The sequence below is a fragment of the Callithrix jacchus genome, chromosome 9, assembly GCF_049354715.1.
Source record: "Callithrix jacchus isolate 240 chromosome 9, calJac240_pri, whole genome shotgun sequence".
NCBI lineage: Eukaryota > Metazoa > Chordata > Mammalia > Primates > Cebidae > Callithrix > Callithrix jacchus.
The window spans coordinates 11,502,510-11,520,718 of record NC_133510.1 but is presented as its reverse complement, the minus strand read 5'-3'; the positions used below and the strand labels follow the sequence as shown (position 1 = coordinate 11,520,718).

Here is an 18,209-nt window from a genome sequence, read left to right as displayed (position 1 = left end):
GGAGGTTATAGGGTGACAGAATCGATCCCAGGGAGGTTATAGGGTGACAGAATCGATCCCAGGGAGGTTATAGGGTGACAGAATCGATCCCAGGGAGGTTATAGGGTGATAGAATTGATCCCTTGTGTTTAAAGTGAATCCTTAGTGACGTGACGATGAGGATGCAGGACTGACTGTGCGCTCTGCTAAAGCTCATCACAGCAGCATTAAAAATCTCCCAATATGACGACCTGACTTCTACCTTGGCTCAATCATTAAGATTAAATAACTCACCAAGGAATAAATACCAAAAAATTCTAGAAATGCAGGTTTTTAGAATAATAAAATACCAGTTTTTGTTTTTTGAACTGGCGGGGATTTTTTTTCTTTCTCTTTTTATAAAGACAGGATCATGCTCTGTTTCTCAGGCAGGTCTCCAAGTTCTGGCCGTGAGGCATTGTGCTGCTGTGGCCGCCCAAAGTGCCGGGATAAAAGGCATGAGCCACCACACCCAGCGAGGACTTTTTAAATGTCAATTTTCAGTACACATGTAGCTATGAGGAGATGGCCACATTACTTCTACCTGGCACACCTGGTCACTCCACACGTTCAGCAGTTCACATAGGAGGTCTGCGTATGGAAGTGAAATGAAAACAGCTGCAGCCTCAGAACAAAAACAGAATCCAGTGAGCATAACTCTTATGGAAGCACTTCAGCAATGTGGGCAAAGGACCTTAAAACAGTTTCGCTCTTTGGCTCACTAATTCCTTTTCTAATAATCCATCTCTAGGGAACACGCTCCGACGCTGGCAAACCTTCCTCCACATGGGCGTGCAGAGCAGCATGGGACACCAGCGAGGAAATGGTTCAGTATATTAAGGCAGGTGATTATGCAGGACTATTATGCACTCATTAAAAATCGCATTGTTTAAATGGTCATGTAATATAATTGAAAAGGCAGGGTACACCTCTCTCTTCAGAGTCGTCTCGATGTTTTTTAATCCATAAAAATAAACCGGAAGGATATGGAGGAAAGTAGTTATTGTGGTTATTTTTAGGTAGAAGGATTGTGGGTAGAATTTTTTTCTCTTTCTTTACTGTGGGTTTTTTTTTTTTTTTTTTTGGACTGGCATTGCCCAGGATTATTTTTGTCCATTGGGGCATAGTGGGTCACTTCTGTACCCATCACCTTGTACCTAGATTTCTTGTGTCAAAATGCAAATCTGGGCATGCATTTCCACTGTCCCATCCCCACCTGCCCACCCCCACTTTTTTTTTGAGACAGAGTTTTGCTTTTGTTGCCTAGGCTGCAATGAAATGGCATGATTCTCAGCTCACCACAACCTCTGCCTCCCGGGTTCAAGCGATTCTTCTGCCTCAGCCACCGGAGTAGCTGAGATTACAAGCATGCACCACAACGCTCGGCTAATTTTTGTATTTTTAGTAGAGATGGCGTTTCTTCATGTTGGTCAGGTTGATTTCGAACTTTCAACCTCAGGTGATCCACCCACCTCGGCCTCCCAAAGTGCTGGGATTACAGGCATGAGCCACTGTGCCTGTCCCCCACCTGCCCTTAAAACCCCTCCTTGTCTTCCTGCCATAAGTAAGATAAATGCACCAGCTGGCAAGATCCCGCATGCTCTGGACCCTGCAGGAACTGGGACCCACTCACCTTTTTGCTGTCTGTACTCCAGCCATACTGGGCCTTTCCCATTTCCCATGCTGATCACATTGTCTTGCCTCTTTCTTCTGGCCACAACACACTTCTTCATTCTAAACCCCTCCCCCTGCCCCACCTCCACCCCCAACCTAGCAAGATTAATTGTAATTCTAGTTCATCCTTTTGGCCTCAGTTTAAGCCAATTATTTATGCCAGTCTTTACAGTAGACCTACCAGCACCTCCAGTGGGCTTCCAAGGTGCTCTTAACTTCCCTTAACAGAGGTTCCCAGTCTGTCCTCACCACGGAAACCCAAGAGTTGGGACTATGCCAGACTGATCACCAGTGCATTCCCCCAGAACACAGGCCTCGGCTCACCCTAGATGGTTCTTAAGCATTTATGAATGGGTAAATCTCTCCTACGTAACCTGGAACTTCTGTTCTCAGAGCAAGCCGTGTCAAATAGTAGAAAATGCACCTTCTTTGGAGCCTACTGCAGATACAAATGTCTCAGGGTCTCAGTTTCCTCATCCCTAAAAAGGGGAATCACGATGCTTATCTCATGCAGTTGTTGAGAGGTTATAAGAGTTACTGCTTATGAAGGGCCCTGTCCAGTGACTGGTGCATGGAAGGTCCTCACTGAGTGACAGTGCCTTCCTGGGCAGCCTAGCATGGGTGTGCACGCGTGCGCACACACACACACCTGTGTTTAATATAGCCTTATCTATTGTGAGCCACTTGCGGAGAGGTATCCCTAGAAGAAAGTTTTTTCCCAGAAAAGGAGGCCTTGCTAGTGCTCATCCTGAGTTCCTGGAAGGCAGTGTTTTCTTGTAACCATCTTAGATTCCTGGAGCTGGGCATAGTGCCTGATGCTCTCAGTATTTGTGTGCTGAATCGAACCAGAAGAAGCAAGGCTGAGCCACTGAGTGAACACCTACGTGGAGGTCCTGCTGCCTTCTCTTCATGGAGAGTAAATTGTTCCCAGCTCTGCCTGAAACTATTTGATGCCTGTTGGAAGAAGAGAAAGATAATTCCCGGCCGGGCGCGGTGGCTCAAGCCTGTAATCCCAGCACTTTGGGAGGCCGAGGCGGGTGGATCACGAGGTCAAGAGGTCGAGACCCAATCCTGGTCCACATGGTGAAACCCCGTCTCTACTAAATATACAAAAAATTACCCAGGCACGGTGGCATGTGCCTGTAATCCCAGCTACTCAGGAGGCTGAGGCAGGAGAATTGCCTGAACCCGGAGGGCGGAGGTTGCGGTGAGCCGAGATCGCGCCATTGCACTCCAGCCTGGGTAACAAGAGCGAAACTCCGTCTCAAAAAAAAAAAAAAAAGAGAGAAAGATAATTCCCTTGTTGGGCCATAGAGCTCTTAGTTTTTCTTTCTTAAAAAAAATCACTCTTCTTTCAAACACCATTAAATCAGTCCAGTTGTGTACACTGGGCTTGCATTGCATGGTTTATATAAAAGCTGTAAGATTGGAGCCCGCCATGTGAGTGATTTCAGGATAAAAGGTCTTAGAGGATTAGACACATTATTCTTTTATAAAACTGATTGTTCAAGTGATACAGCCCTAGGGCTGCCCCCTCATTGTAGCTTCTTGAACACTGTCAAACTGTCAGACTTGGGCTGGTGGTTATTTTATCTCGCAAACAACCAAAACCAGATTGATATTGTAAGTAGATATTAGTGTGGCTTTTGTCCTTCCTATATCTAGGCCCTGAATAGTTCAGAGCCAGATTAAATGCTCCGCTCTATTTTTTCATAGATCTGGGCTTCGACCAAATATGAAAGTTGAGACTATTGACTTCTCACACGTGCGTCTCTGCGTATATTCGTGTGTGCTTTCCGGAATAAGTCCTCTTTTAAAACTCAGCCTTTCATCCTTTTAAAAGTGATTTGCTCTTTTACAGCTTGTACTTTTTATGGTTCTTAGAGGATCACTGCAGCAAATATACTTGGCAGAAATTGAGCACACAAGCCCTTCCACAGAACTCAGTACTGAATATGCTCAGTTCCCATCTTAAAAACTTGAAACTTCTTTGACTCCTCCTGTGATGTGCTTATTTCTGATCTGAAACTGTAGTTCAAAGCTAGACTTGGTAATCATTCACATCAAGAAAGGAATGGGTGGCTCAAAAAAGAAGTCAGACGCTAGAAATAGCCTCCACACCGAGGCCCACTCTTCTACCTAGGGAATCGAGACAGAAACATTTCCAGGATTGAAATGACATAGTTCAAGTGATGCAACGATTTGGCTGCCTGCTATTTTTCTCTTTTCTGCCAGAAGGAAAATATATAATAATGTAGAAAAATTCCCCTAGCGTTGTTAAAATAATCACTGAAATAACCTTTGGTGCTTAGTATTATGATACCCTGGAAAACTTGGAACTCTAGAATGGTTCATTTCAGAGCTTTTCCAGATAGCCAAGTTTTTATTAGAAAATTGGTTGGTATAGACGGCGCTCACTGTGACTGTTCGGTGGGTGCATTATGAGAATCCTTCTTTACAGAGATAAACAGTGTGAAGAGAATTGCTGAGAAGTAACCTATTTGCCTAGTGTGCTGTGTAATTAAATGTGCTGATAAAATTTACAAGAAATAAAGCGTTACACAATATCGACTAGGTGACATGACTTTTAAAAAGAGTTTGCCCATAGTTTTCACAAATGCTCTACCTTTAGCCTTCTCTGCTTTCACATGGATGCAGAAAAACAAAAGAGCTAATTAGAAATCATTTCTTTCCTCTCTTTCTGGTACAGAGAAGGCTTCTAATAAGTATGTGCTGGATAAAGGACCCAGTCTGACAGTTACAATTTATTACACAGTTTATTCATGGGACTATAACTGTTACAGCCTCTAGTTTGGTAGATGTAGCTGCTTTTGTTTTTTAAGTTGAGATCATATTAATATCTGTCACTTGGATTGCCAGCCTTTTAGAAGAAAATTTGGGGTTTATGTTAGGATAGGTTTTCGGGTCAGTAGCCTCTATGGGTTTTTACTGCACTGGGACAAGAGCAGATATTCACCTAAATTCATTCAGTGGTGTAACGCTTCAGAAGCGTACCAGTTCTTCCTTGCAAATAATAACAACAAAAAGCTCTGAACAACTTAATCAGAAAAATAAAAGCTTTTATTGGAAATACCTTGGGCAGCTCATTGGCTGATAAGGTAGCAGAAGCAAAAGGATACTTGGCAGCCAGGAGCTTGGCTGAGACGGAGCCATAGGACAGTTTCCTTAGGATGTCACCACAGCACAGCTGCCAGCAGACACTTGCATTCGTGAGGCTAGCGCCTCTGCCATAAATAACATCTCACCAGCACTGGGGTGGGTCATTTCCTTAAGGCTCAAACACTGAGGCAGGTGCATCTGATTGGCTGAGTCCAGGTTACGTTCCAGGGAGCAGGGGAGAAAGCTCTGCCAGTCTTGGGAATGGGATATGTGGATGCTGAGCAGGTAAAAATATGGAAGTCTAGTACATGACTGTAAGTTACTGTATAGCAATGTGTCTCTTCTTGTTATTTTTAAATTTTTTTTAGGCAGAGTCTCAGTCTATTGCCCAGATTGGAGTGCAGTGGTGCAGTCTCGGCTCACTGCAACCTCTGCCTCCCAGGTTTAAGCAATTCTCCTGCCTTGGCTTCCCGAGTAGCTGGGACTACAGGTGTGCGCCGCCACACCCAGCTAATTTTTGTATTTTTAGTAGAGATGGAGTTTCACCATGTTGACCAGGATAGTCTCAATCTTTTGACGTTGTGATCCACCTGCCTTGGCCTCCCAAAGTGCTTTGATTACAGGAGTGAGCCACCGTGCCCGGCCTTCTTCTTTTTCTTATGTCCCGTGGAAGCTTTCTTCATGGCAAAGTTAAGCAGTTCCACATCTGCATTCCCCAGATCAGCACACCAAAGGTGAACAGCTTGGTTTTTCTCCTACTTTCAGTTACAGGTACCAGCTGTTAGCAAACTATGCAAATCTCAATGAGTTTTGTTTCCTAATTCTGTTCACATACTAGGAAGCTTGCCTACAGCATGATACAAAGGTAATCCCTGCTTTAAGAAAAACATGAGGCTGGTTTAATATGTATAGTGTCTAACTCTTAGGAAGTGTTTACTTTTTAATTGCTTTAATAATTTCTCATAAAGAACAATGAGTCTTAAGAGTTGTGGAGGACTTCGGAGATGATATATTTCAACCTGCAGGCCAAGTCACGACTGTCTCTTTAGCATCCCAGAGAGGGCAGGACAGTGCGCTTCTGCTTGTGTATATTCCACGAGAAGTATGTCAGTGCTCCCTTTTCATCCCATTCTTGGATGGCACTAGATGTGAAAAATAGATTAAATTGAGTTGAAATTCACCCCACTGTCACTTTGCTCTTGGTTCTGGTTTTTCCACATGAAACCAAATAGGGCATATTCTTTCTACATTAAGTCTAGAGACAGAACTTTGGAATCAGGTATGGATTTGATTTTCAGCTTTGCCATTTACCCAAAATGGAACTGTTACTTTCTGTATCAGTATTTTTCATCGAATACTTGCAAACTAATAGCTGAATGGATGGGCAGTTATTTTATTAATGCAACAAAAGGTTATGTTAGCATTTTAATATTTGTATTGTATTCACATTAATCGTTTTTACTTGGACTATAGCCAAAGTCAGAATTTTTCTTTTGTGCATTTTTAAAAACTTAAATATATGCCCTTACAGTTAACTCTATTAAGTTTTATTTAAGTTGGCTGAGGTAATTCTGATCATATGCCTGTCATCCCTTCTATTAACTCTTCTCTCCCACTTTCTGGCTTCCATATTAGATGAGTATTCTCTCTCTGTCTTTATATTAATTATTTGGAAGGGAAAAAGATTGAATGGGACAGGACCTGTGAAAGATCCCCGTGGCATGCCACCACTAGACAGGATACCTATCAGGTAGGGATACCTTCCGGGTAGGCATAGACTGATCTTATAACTGACAAGTATATTGTGATTATGTTTTCTGGCATATAAATCTCTTTGCTGCTATATGCCATAAATGACACATTATCATTTTTGCAAATATGCACAATGGTACTACCTATCAATTGACTGTCAGTCTAACCCATAAGAAAAAGTCAAGGGCCGGGCGCGGTGGCTCACGCCTGTAATCTCAGCACTTTGGGAGGCCGAGGCGGGTGGATCACGAGGTCAACAGATCGAGACCATCCTGGTCAACATGGTGAAACCCCGTCTCTACTAAAAATACAAAAAATTAGCTGGGCACAGTGGCGCATGCCTGTAATCCCAGCTACTTGGGAGGCTGAGGCAGGAGAATTGCCTGAACCCAGGAGGCGGAGGTTGCGGTGAGCCAAGATCACACCATTGCACTCCAGCCTGGGTAACCAGAGCGAAACTCCGTCTCAAAAAAAAAAAGAAAAAGTCAAGATAGACTGTCAAGTTATTTACTGAAATCAGGTGCCCTGCTTGGCTCTCTGTAAAATCTTTCGCAAGTACCCTCTTTCACTTCGCTAATCTACTCCTGGTGAATCTGAAACCTTCTACTTACGCTTAGGCAAGACACCTGTTGTTAATTTATCTGCTCTCAGTGATTTTAACAGAGAAAAGACTTTTTCTTTTTGTCTGAGAGGAGTTTTTCACCTGGAAAGACAGACCTGAAATGTTAAATGTTAAACATTTGATTATTGAGTAAAAGACAGTGTGTTTTATTATTTTGCTCACTCTATGTGTGCATTTGGGTGCGTTTTCTGTGATTGGACATTTGAGATAATAGGCTTTTATATTTTGTTTTTCATTTTAAAATTGACTGTAGAATGTTCACTAATGCGAAGAGACCGGTTGGGGAATCACTGGGAAATACTTGGAGTCCATCTATTGTGTACATGTGCAAGGTGTCTACAGAGTGAGACAGCTTTGCTTAGTTACATCCTGCTTTTCTCTGAATTTTCTTTTAATTCTCAAAAAGTAATTTAGAACTATAACACCCTGGTTTGGGTGTGTATAAAATTATATGTAAGACAATTTCAGGTGTGTTGATAGAACTGCAATTAAATTGTCCTCTGGTGTAAGAAAAATATGGGAGGTCTGTGTATTATAAGCACACGTCTATTGACTGGCTAAAGAAGAAAAGTAGTTTTTAAAATGCCTAGGGTATGCCATGCTAAGGAGTTCAGATTTTGTGCTGGAAGTTGTAGGGTACCATCCAATTTAAATAGGGGAGAGAAAGGATCACCTGTGCATTCAGAAGGCCTTTATAAGTAGCAGCTGTTGCAGTGATCCGGTTGAGAAAAAAACAAGTACAAACTAAGGTGGTGTCAGACAGAAGGAGTGAAAAAGAAACATTCAAGTCATTACGTAGATTGATTGGGCAAGGTGAGTGACAGATCAGATGAGGAGCAAGGGCTGGGAAACAGAAAAGACCAGTCTCGGTGGAGCCCATTATCTAGGCTGGCAAGACAAGAAGGAAGAGCCTTTAAGAGGGTTCCCGGAGAGAGAGGAGAGAAATCACAGAGAGATCAAGGAAGGAGAACTTCAGGAAAGAAAGAGTGATCCTGCCCAGTCGGATGCTGCCTAGAATTCAGGTAAGCTGAGGACCGAACGTGGCTTTGGCTTTTGCAAGTAGGGAAATCATCGGTGACCCAGGTAAGAAAGAACAGTTTCTTTGGCAGGGAGAGGTGGGTGGAAACGTGATTGCTGTGGGTTGAAATGTGGAAGAAAGTGATTATAGTTGACTTTCTTACTGGAGTGGAATCGAGAGAAAAGGTAGGATTTGGAAGGCAACAGTGGGTGAAGGGAGGTTTCTGTTTGTTTTGTGTATTTCATGGAAGATCTTTAGCCATGCAGAATTGTTGGTATGTGTCAGAGAGTTGAAAATAAAGGAGAAATATGGGGTGATTTATGGAACAGGGTCCTTGTAGAAGTGAGAAAAAAATAAGAGGCAAAGTGAAAATGGAGGTATTATTTCGTTTTCAGTGGAAAGACAGACACTTATTACACTGAACCCAGAGGAAAGATCCGTATGAACATAACACAGTTGTTTGTATGAACATAAGACACTTCGTAACTTGTGGAAATTCCCACATCACAGTCTCCCTCGCCTTTTTTTTTTTTTTTCCTGAGAAGTCAAAGATAGAGGATGTAGCAGTGAAGGAAATGGGAGAATGGCTGACTGAGCCAAGCTGGGGTCCCCTCACCATGTGGCATCCCCACAGTGGGAGACCAGGAGTTTATATTGATATTAATTTGTCTGTGTGTGTGGTTTTCCCCTGTGCTTCTCAGCACCATAGTGTAGGAGAGGGGAAAGGAGACGGTGAGACCCATTCTTTCAGGAAATATTAACTGAGTACCTGCTATATGCCAAGTATGTTCTATACTATCAAGATACAGGCCCAGTGCAGTGGCTCATGCCTGTAATCCCAGCACTTTGGGACACTAAGGTGGGCGAATCACTTGAGGTCAGGAGATCAAAACCAGCCTGGCCAGCATGGTGAAACCCTGTCTCTACTAAAAATACAAAATTAGCTGGGTGTGGTGGTGTCTGTAATCCCAGCTACACGGGAGGCTTAGGCAGGAGAATTACTTGAACCTGGGAGCCTTAGTGCGAAGATTGCTTGAACCTGGGAGGCAGAGGCTGCAATGAGCCGAGATTGTGAAAAAAAGGCAAAGCAGTTAACACAATAGGAGGCAGGAGGAGTGAGAAAGGTCTCGAGGAGGGAAAGTGGTGTATTAAAAGGAACAGCGAGGAAACGAATGTGTCTAAAGTGATTGGCAAGTAGGTAGAGTGGGGTTTGGAAACAAGAGTGGGGCAAGAGGATTTGGGAGGAGCCTGTAGGCCACTGCAGAGATTCTGTTGTTTTCTGAGACAGGGTCTTGGCTAGGTCGGAGCGCAGTGGTGTGATCGTAGTTCACTGCAACCTTGAACTCTTGGGCTCGTCATCCTCCTGCCACAATCTTCGGGGTAGTTGGAACTACAAGTGTGCACATCATGCCTTGCTAATTTTTTTTTGTTGATGGTGGCGGGGGGCGGGGCGGGGGGGGTGCGTAGATGAAGTCTCACTATGTTACCCAGGCTGGTCTCAAACTCCTGGCCTCAAGCAATCCGCCTACCTCATCCTCCCAAATTGCTAGGATTATAGATGTGAACCACTGCACCTGGCTAGGACTTTGGCTTGTATTAATTATTTGCCAATGAGAATTATAAGCAAAGGATTGACACAGTCTTTGAATTTTAAAGAATCATTCTAGCTATTGCGTAGTGGATAGAAGGAGGGAGAGTGGGAGAGAGGAGAGGAACGGGTGAAAGCAGAGAGGCCTGTTGGGGTCTTTTAACAATAAGTCTGTCAAGACATGATGGCAGGCTGTACCAATCTTGTTCTGACCTCAGGGCCCTTGCACGGCTGACCTTGCTTGCTGGGATGCTTTTCTACCAAATCCATGACCCACTCCCTCCTTCAGATATCTGCTGCAGTGTGAGGCCTTCAAAGTAAACCTTGCCCCTTCATTTGCATGCCCCGCCCATGACTTTTTTTTCATCGATAATGCTCATCACCATTGGACACGGTATATATTTTACTTATTTACTGATTGTCTGATTTCCTGACTAGGATGTAAGCTCAGCAACAACAGGGATTTTCCCGTTTCGTTCATTGCTGTATCCCTGATGCCTAGAACAATGCCCGCAGCGAGGGGGTACTCAATAGGCATTTGTTGAACCAATTAGGGAATGAAGCTCTTCCCTCTTCATCATCACCAATAGCACCGCCACCGTTATTATTAGTAGGAATTACGGCAGTGCTCCTGTTATTTTTCATTTCCACGTGTGCCTTTTTGGAAAGACTGGCTGCAGCAAGCTTCACATGTCTTCCTCCGCAGAGTAGAAGTGTGTCACCAAGCCACGGAGTTGATTTCTTGGCTCCTCGTGTAGCAAGTAGCCTTGCATTTGGTTTGTGTCAGTCTTTGCATCTTTTTTTAGTCCCGTTGCTTACACCCTTCACAATCCTCTAGCTTAAACTCTTGAGTAACTCTGGACACTGGCGTTAGCTGGAAACTTGAGAACCAGAGGAACGATACTGCCAATAACATGCCTTATGTGCTTGGCATCTAATTTTGGCACTTCTTTTAGCAGGTTTGATTGCATAATTTAGCCATTGGCTACAAAAAAATGGCCACATATCCTGGGAGGAAGGAAAGATTTGGAGGTATAAGATGGAATCTGTCCTAGGGATTTGAGGATGGGCTAGGGTTCTTGTCTTTTAAAATATACCTTCGTTTTCAATATTCTTGGGGTTATTCCAAGCCTTATGCATTGACCATCACTCAATATTACTTCCTTTGGGGAGTATGGTATGATAGTATCATTTCTGGTCTTTTCATATGCAGTCTCCATTTTTATTATATTTTTCATGCCTGAATCTCATGTTTTGCAATATTTTCCCTACCACAAAATCTGTATCAATTAAGTACAGCTTAATTTGTTTTTCCACTTTTCCCTAATTAAAGACATATGTATGCTAATTCAGAGTAAGTATGAAATATAATAACTGGAAATAGGACACGTAATTGACATAATCCCAAAATAAAAGTAAATAATTTGTAGATTTCATCCTCACAGTCTCATTGGGTCAGTATAGACTTTCTGACCAAATATGACACATTTTGAGAACCCTCAGTTCATGCCTAGAAGAGAGCCTTTACTGTTATTTTTAATGTGTGAGATTTAACGAAGAGGAAACGAAGAGGAGTCAGGATAGTAGTTCTACCCCGCAGATGTGTGATGTTGAACAAGTCACTTGGAGAAGGATGCCATGGAGAGCACCGGGCCAGGTGATTTCTAAATCTCCCAGCATTAAAATACATTAATTCTTTGCATACATCTGTGTCTTCTGCTGCTTTTGCAGCATTCAGGGTTAATGAGAGCTGTCAGGAGCAGGATGACCTTAGAGGGAAATGGCTCACATCAAGAGAGCAGATGCCAATTCCTTCTAGTACTCTCCCTGGGCAGATGACCCACTCTGTATTTAAATCCCTGGGTATTTTTTTCTCTGATAAGTGCCTGCATAATTGATACTGTTGCCAGTGATCGAAAGCTGAAATGACTAAATGATAGAGCTGAAAGAGACCCTAAGGTGTTATCTAGTCCAATTATGTGGACTAGATAAGACCCCAAAGAGTCTGAAAGAGTAATGGGGGTGGGTCCGTGCGCCAGAGTTAGTATTTCCTATGTCACATGGTCATTCTGTACTTGGGGACAGTATTGTAAGGTTAAGCAAGCTGTGGAAGGATGAGGTTGCTCTGCTTATGGTTGGAGTTATAATGTGAAAATAGATCAGTTACTCGTAGTAACTGCTCTTGAGTAAGCAGGAACTTTCAAAATGTCTGTAGTTTTACTGTCTAACACAATGGCCACTTACCACACATGGCCTTCAAGCACTTGAATGTGGCTAATACTTACTGAGTTATGCTGTGAGTATAAACCACACATCAGATTTCAAAAACTTAGCATAAAAAGTGAATATTTTATTATTTATGTTACCTGTTTAAATGATATTTTTAATACTTTGGGTTATATAAAATATTAAAATATTTTATATATTTATAAAATTTCTTTTTACTTGGCTTTACTGTGGATACTAAAATATTTTAAATTACATGATGTGTAACATTTCTATTGAGAGTACTGCTCTAGAGTGAGAGATCTGTAGGTGTGAAAAGGCTGAGACCAATTCCTCATTTTGCAGGTGAGTAAAGTGGATCAGAGAGGTTAGGCCATTTATTCAAGGTCACACAGCAAGTAGGTAGCCAAGTTAAGAGTAGGCCAGCATACTCTCCATTACCAAAAAGGGCCAAAGGGATCATAGTGATTTGTTTTACCTGGAGTCTATGACATTGCTGCTTTGGGTCAAAGCCAAAAATACTATGTAGAATATTAGCAGTTTTCTAAAGCACGAGCCCCAAGTTGTTTCAGTCCAGTATCAAATCCAACCAAAAATATATTTAAAAGAATAGAAGGAAGAAAAGGAAAGAGGGAAAAAACCTCCCTATAAAAGGCCTGGTAAGCAATCCGTTTTCATCCTTGAACAGATTTCTTTCATGCCAGTGCCCTGGTGTTACTGGAAAACAGTACATTAATTACTGGAATAAAGCACAATAAGAAAACTTTTACAAGGAGTCCAGCCCTCATCCATCATGCTTTACCCTCTACACAGCAAGAATCTCTTTAACAAATACCCATTAAGAGATTAAGCCTGAGAATAAATTGTTCCTTGGTCCCCAGGCAGCTCATTTGACATCATTTCCATAGGATTAGGGACTCCAACCATCCGTGTTTAGCATGGAGCTGTATTCACTCTTCGTAGTGTTGGTCTAAAACATTCCAAAATAATTTTTTAAAATCTTGAACTAATAAGACGTTTATGTGGCTGGTAATTATAATAATATTTCACCCACAAATTGGGCCTTTTTTCCCCTCCACAGTGTGTAACCAAACTCAACAATTCCACCTTTAACAAATAACCAACCACCACCTGTAAAAAGTGGTCTAGGAAGTATAGCAATGTCATGGAGCTCTTGAGGAAGTGTGTAATTGAGTAGAAAGGAAACCTCGCATCTGGTGCACTTCGTTCTCGGTCCCTTTTCCTCTGAGCCATCATTTCTCCTCTGATGCCTGTATTTGGTCTTTGTAATTACTGATACTATGATGTGTGGAGTGTAAAGTACCCAGCAGTTCTAGAAGGCTTATTACAAACACCTTCGGTGTCCCCACCACTCCCCTCCTTCACTTTTGATTTCCTGTTCACCAGGCAGCCACATTCAAATCTTCTGATTCTTTTGTCATTCACCTCCAATTCTTACATGCCCTGCTTGTATCGTTTTTTTTTTTTTTCATTTCTAAATATTATCTAGCATTATTTCACTGTGGAAAATGACAGTTTGTCCTTTCTGCCCCCCAACTCCACCCCTCCCATAGATGCATCCTTACAATCATAATTTTGGACAGAATAATTTAGTGTTTACATATTATGATTATATAAGTGCCATTTGAAGCTGACTCACATACTGTCTTAGGGTTCTTTTCTAGTCACTTTTCAGTTTCTCACTAATGAAGCCTTTTTAGTGTATTTATTGTTTTAATGTCCTTCTTTTTTTTTTTTTTTTTTTTTAAATCTGTATCACTAATTCATGCCCCACCTCACCCTCCTCTTAGTAGTTCAGATGCCATAGATGTGATGAGTCTTGGAGGAAGATCGTCCCCCTGCTTCGGTCTGAGCTTCAGCTTGGCACCCAGCTAGGACTTTTCCTCTTCTTCGAATGTGAGTCCCTTTTCTGAATTCTGGCTTTAATGGAGGACAGTTTCCAATTGCTTCCTGAGAAAGGGTAGAGAGGAGGGAAATTCATTGAGACCTTGCATGTCTGAAGAATGTCTTCCCTCATTTCTCATACTTGATGGATTGTTTGTCTTCGTGTACGATTTTAGACATGGAGTTGTCATCCCCCAGAATTTTGAAGGCAGTGCTCCACTGCGTTTTCATTCAGTGCCGCTGTTGGGAAGACCATGCCATTCCGGTCCTTACTCTTTTGCGTGGACCTTGGTTTGTTGGTTTGTCTTGTGGAAGCATTTTTATTCCGCACGTTCTGCAGTTTCATAGTAATGTGCCTTGGTCTGATCTGCGCTAAGCCTGATGCTCTTTCAGTATGGGTGTTCATTTCCTTGCATTCTGGGAAATTTCCTCCTGTGTTCTTCATTCTTTCTCCAGAACTCCATTATCCTAATAATGTATCTTTTAATATTTTAAGTTCCTCTCGGGGAAATTCTTCAGCATTTTTGCCAGCATTTCTATATATTTGTTTCCGATGTCCTACTTTTAATATTCAAGTACTTTTTTTCGTTCGACTTGTTCCTTCAGTATCTTGTTTTTGTCTCATAGTTGCAATCTCTTATTTCTCTAAGGATAACATTTTTCTTTCCCTGAGTTGTCTGTTTTCCTCATGTTGCCTCTGTCTGGTTTGGGTTTTGGTTTTGCCCCCTGCCTTCTATACTCAAACGTCTGGGATCCCTGCATGTCTGCTCATTTCTAGAGTTGATGGAGCCCTCAGACACTGAAGGGAAGTTCTCCATGCCTGGGTGAACTTGCTCTCCAGGGTCACCTGCCCACGCATTTCCTTGGGATACCATTGGATAAATATCTCCAGGTCTTTGGCTCCTCAGATTCCCCAGAAATGGCTGACTCTTCTGGTAGCCATCCTGGAGGGTAGAGTCTAGCTGCCAATCTCCTAGGAGCACAGTGGTCCACATATGCATGTTCTTTTAATCTTGCCTATATAAACTTTCTGTTAATTCCACCTACTCATTTTGGTACCAGAAGATAAGCTTTTTTTTTTTTTTTTTGAGACAGAGTCTCTGTCACCCAGGCTGGAGTGCAGTAACATAATCTTGTTTCACTGTAACCTCTGCCCCCTGGATATAAGCTGTTCTCCCACCTCAGCCTCCCGAGTAGCTGGGATCACAGGCACATGTCACCACACCTGGATAATTTTTGTCTTTTTGATAGAGATGGACTCTCACCATGTGGCCAGCATGTTGGTTTCAAACTGCTGACCTCAAGTGAGCTGCCCACCTTGGCCTCCCAAAGTGCTGGGATTACTTGTGTGAGCCACTGCACCCAGACAGAGCTTAAGCTTCTGATCTGCCACAGTAGGGGAGGAGTGGTGACTCGACTGTCCAGAGTTTTACATGTAGCTAGTGCCACCAGTCCCCAGTCCTTTCACGGATTCTGCCATGTGAATTTGGTTGTATCACAGCTTTCCCTACTGTGGATTTAGAATTCCACTTTCTTGGGTTTGCTAAGTAACCACTGGATCATCTGCTTTCAAGTTTCTGGTTTTTCTTCTTTTTCTCCCCTCCACCTGCCCCCTTAGCTCTTCTGGTGTCTTTGTCCTTGTAGATTTGTGCCTTCTTAAAAGTCTCTTTACTGTTATTTTACAGGATTTGGGGGAATGAAAGCAGAGCTAAAATTAACTTCCTCCTCTGATGAATTTTGACAGTCTTCCTGCCGTAGGGATGTTGTCCAAAATACGTGTTCTGGTGTGTGTCAAACTAGAGCTTCTCAGGAGGAAAGCTCTTTGTCCGCTGAAATTGTTATTACTATTGATAATCTTTTTACCCTTAGACCAGTACAGCGTGAGTCACACGTGTGGCCCATAAAGATTCCTGTAAGGGACAAGTAGTTGTAATTTTGTATTCCTATGTCCAATTGACGAAAACAAATTGCTGCATCTCCTTTGTTGCAAGAATTCCATGGAAGAATCTGTATAGAGTCTAGTTGGTTATATTATTGTTTGTACACTGACTCCTTTAATTCAGTAAAGACATCAATATGTGAATTTATAATAACCTAGTTAACACCTGTCAGGCTCATAGCTACGTGACTGACACATACTACTATGTAAGTGTTCGTTGTTGCTGTTACTGTTATATGCTGTGTTTTTAATAATACTTCTAAATCTTCCAAGAGTTATATCTAATGTTTCTCAAAACCCAGCTGCACAACAGATTCACCTGGTGATCATTTAAAAAAAAGATTTCATTTCCCACCTCGGGGCTACTAATATTCAGGGTGTGTACAGGCTGTAACAAAACAGAGCTTCCATTTTCTGGAGAGGTGAGACATTTCAAGAACCATATTGGGAGGGTCGTGCACATCACTGATGGAATTTAACATGTGCATGGCCATTTAGGAAGGCAGCAAGATGAAGCAGCAAACCAGCTCTGAGAGCTGAGGCTAAAAGCAAAGTCTATATCCACAGCAAATTGATACATCACTATGCATGTATAGTATAAATGTGTAACACCTGGAAACCAAGGCACTAGGCCGGGCCCTCCTTCTGTACGGAACCCCAGGCAGTCTGTTGCCCCCTTTCTTTGTGATGTTTTCCCCCTTTGTTTCAATCAGATTTTACCCGGATAGGAGGATTAGCAGAAGAGGCCGGTGTGGATGTGCATTTTGTTCTTGCTCTCCCAATGACAGACACCGAAAGGTTAGTCAAAGTCAGCTAAGAAGTTAGACAAAATCCTGAACAGGACCCACACAACTCTGAGATGGAATACGTTTAAAAATGAATCCCAGGCCGGGTGCGGTGGCTCAAGCCTGTAATCCCAGCACTTTGGGAGGCCAAGGCAGGTGGATCACGAGGTCAAGAGATCGAGACTATTCTGGTCAACATGGTGAAACCCCGTCTCTACTAAAAATACAAAAAAATAGCTGGGCATGGTGGCGCGTGCCTGTAATCCCAGCTACTCAGGAGGCCGAGGCAGGAGAATTGCCGGAACCCAGGAGGCGGAGGTTGCGGTGAGCCGAGATGGCGCCATTGCACTCCAGCCTGGGTAACAAGAGCGAAACTCGGTCTCAAAAATAAAATAAAATAAAAATGAATCCTTATTCAGAGTCGGGTCCCATCTGCTAATGGGGTTCAATTTTCATTCATCTACTTATGGAAAGCCAAACATTTCTTTCTTGCAGCTGAGCTAATGGGGAGAAAAAGGAGGGAAGAAAAAGAATTAAGTTTTATTTCCATGTAAGTGACTCAGGTTCTAATGGTTATTTTATTTGAGTGACTTACTTCATTAATAGGAACCTTTTGTTTAACTGGGACAGTGTTGGAAAAATAATTTAACAGAAATTTTAGGAGCTAAGGGAGGGTTGGGAGATGCAAAATTGAAGGAGGACTAAAATTCACACCCACTAATACTTAAAACTTTAATGCCTGCTTTTAAGGAATAGTTCTTTAATTTAAAAACACCCCACCTTACCTTCATATTCTCTCCATACTTCAGTGTTGGAACAATGGTGACTGATAGCAGCGCTTTCAGCTGGCACTGTAATAATAGCTAAAGCTTGCCTGACGCTAACTGTGGCGGATACTGTCCTAAGCATTTTGCGTCTGCTGACTCATTTTATCCTCAAAACGGCCCTTTGAGAAGTTTCTATTATTACCTGCAATTTAAGATGAGGAAACTGAGGCACAAGCCGCACACTTGCCCGTAAGTGGTGGAGCTCCCCTGTTCACTTAACCACGTTGCTCTATGGCTGTGTTGCTTACCACAGGTGCCTGTCTCATAGGACTTTATGTCCTAGACTAGACAGGGTTATAGAGGTGTTTGAGTTAGGAACAAAAAGCTGTGCTCTTCCTTCCACACAGCATCTCATTCAGAACCACTGGTGACTTTCTTTGGGGGGACCACTAGGAGAGATGAGGTACAGAGAACCCTAGTAAATTAATCAAGGTCACACAGATGAACAGTGGCTACCACTGTCAGCTAGGATTCCCAGGTAGGACTCTACAGCTGGTAGAATGCCTCCCTTCCCTTATTATATTAACTTTGCTCTGTCTTGCCACTCAGGAGGCAGGAAAAAAAGATCAAGGATGAGTATGTGCCTCCACTCCAGTTACCTTGTGAAGCACCGTGTGACTCTTATATGTATTTCCCAGGCATAAACCTGAGTTCGTGGCAGAGCAAGCCAGAAAGGCAGAGTTCTCCTTTTGTGCATAGAAGAGAATACTCTTGCCTCAGCAGCAGAGAACTGTG

The 18,209-nt window shown here is 42.6% G+C and overlaps 1 protein-coding gene across 7 annotated transcripts in view; it reads left to right on the top strand.

Annotated features, from left to right (window-relative positions):
* Nucleotides 1-18,209, top strand: part of ETV6 (ETS variant transcription factor 6) — a 257,591-nt gene that overhangs the window by 133,278 nt on the left and 106,104 nt on the right. Inside the window, exon 4 of one of the 7 annotated variants that reach the window (XM_078338299.1) lies at nucleotides 770-8,208. The exons of the other annotated variants lie outside the window; for them this stretch is intronic. The gene's annotated coding sequence lies outside the window, so the exon portion shown is untranslated. The remainder of the gene's footprint in view (nucleotides 1-769; nucleotides 8,209-18,209) is intronic. 7 annotated transcript variants of the gene reach the window in all.